Consider the following 2,065-nt stretch of genomic DNA (forward strand, 5'->3'; position numbering starts at 1 on the left):
TCCCCTCCAAGAGCTAGGGATAGAACCCAGGAGTCCTGGCTCCTAGCCCCCCTCCTCAAACCACTAAACCCCACTCTCCTCTCAGAACCGGGGATAGAACCCAGGAGTCCTGCCTGCCAGTCAAGTAGTCTAGTTAGATCGAAGCTAGTTCAAATATGTCTACATCTGGGCTGCAATCACACGCTTTGTAGACCGACCCACCAAGGTTTGACTCCTTCAAACAAGGGGCAGGTGGAAAAGGGCCAGGTTTTAAAAACCCTTCCCTCTGTCCCCACTCTTCTTGCTGCCCTGATCACTGAGCGAATAAGAGCGAGGATTTTATAATTCATTGCTTTCTTCTGATTTGTTTGGGTCTACCTGTATGCTAATGACTAGACTCCAATCTCATGCTTCAGGGCTTCACCCAGTCACCCATGTGGGTCAGGAAGAATTCTCTCCCCACCCCCATGATGCACAATTGGAACCTGGGGGCTTTCTCCCCTTCCTCTAAAGCATCAGAGATCGGCCACAGTTGGAGACAGGACACAGGGCAAGGTGGACTGGGGATTATTTTTCCTAGATGCCTGGCTGGTGGGTCTAGCTCATGCGCTCAGCATCCAACTGATCCCAGCTTTTTAGTCAGGAGGGCTCAGATTAGCAGAGGCCTTGGGGGTGCGGTTGTGCTTTCCTCTGCAGGGGCACAGGTCGCCGGCTGGGATATCTTGCTTGAGCAATTCCTTGCCGTTGCAGGGAATCTGGGTGTCGGTCTCTCCTGCTCTCTGCCCATGGCACAGAATAATTTGATCTCTGGGGGGGCCTGATATTCTTTGGTGGAACTGAAGTCCCTGGGCCCAACAGAGGGCGATTTGGGTGAAACCCCGAAGCGTGAGATTCGATTCAAGTCAGCGTGCTCCACGCGGCAGCGAATGAGTCAAATGAAAACAAGACAGGAATCTCGCACTAGCCTGCACTGCTCGAATGAGTCAGCCTCAAGAAAGGCAAAGAACAAGGTTACCAGCTGTCACTAAAAACTCAAAACTGCAGAACTGTGCCAAGTGCCGAGTGAGCTGCCAAGGGCGGGTGGAGGTGGGGGGCGTGGAGAGGGGTTGAAATCTAGGGCTGGGGCTACACGGCAGATTTCTGCCGGCGTGGCTGTGTTGGCCAGGGGTGCGCCGAGGCGGACGGAGGACGCCTGATGGAAGCCCCACTTGCAGATGCTGTTAAAACCGCACTGATGTAAGACGTTCACAGGCTCCCAGGACTTTTTAGGGGCCACCACACACGAGAGATGAAGGGGGCTGAGCGGAGACAGCGCTAGTGCAGGGGGGTAGGAGAACCGTCCAATACTCATTACCAGCTGCCTTGCGGTGACCTCTGTAGCTTAGGGAGTGTTTCCCTACATAGGGCTGACAGGCAGGGGGATGCAGAGGGTGTTAAGGGGAAAACCCCAGGGTTGATCCAGACAAAGCCACAACAACCCTGCCCCAGATAGTTTACCAACTATATTGACCGAGCAAGGATTGGGTGGGGGGGACTGAGTGGCAGAGAGGGAAAGTGACTTGGCCAAGGTCGCACAGGGAGCCAGTGGCGGGACTAGAAACCAGCCCGCCTGAGCAATACGCCCATGCTGTGACCACAAGGCCAGACTGCATCTTAGCTTAAGTTTCGCTGTTTCCTGGGCCCTGCCTGCACGTTTCCCCCTACAAATAGCTGGCAGACCTGCACCGTTCCCCATCTAAAACCCGGCCTGGTTTGCAGCCTGGTTTTTTTCCCGTCAGCGTGCGTGGGCCCAGCTCTGCACCGCCTTGCGCTTTGGGCTGGCGGAAACACAAATTCAGATCCAAACTTTGTAGCTGGCTCTCGTCTTTAAAACCGGCTAGATCCAGAACCCAGGATCTCGGTCGGGGTCTGGGCAGCGCCTGGCACAATTGGAGCCCCGATCTCGGTCAGGGTCTGTGCAGCGCCTGGCACAACGGGGGCCCGATCTCGGTCGGGGTCTGTGCAGCGCCTGGCACGACGGGGGCCTGATCTCGGTCGGGGTCTGTGCAGTGCCTGGCACAATTGGAGCCCCGATCTCGGTCGGGGT

The sequence above is a fragment of the Terrapene carolina genome, unplaced genomic scaffold (assembly GCF_002925995.2).
Source record: "Terrapene carolina triunguis isolate 2854851 unplaced genomic scaffold, T_m_triunguis-2.0 Scaffold517, whole genome shotgun sequence".
Taxonomy (NCBI): domain Eukaryota; kingdom Metazoa; phylum Chordata; order Testudines; family Emydidae; genus Terrapene; species Terrapene triunguis.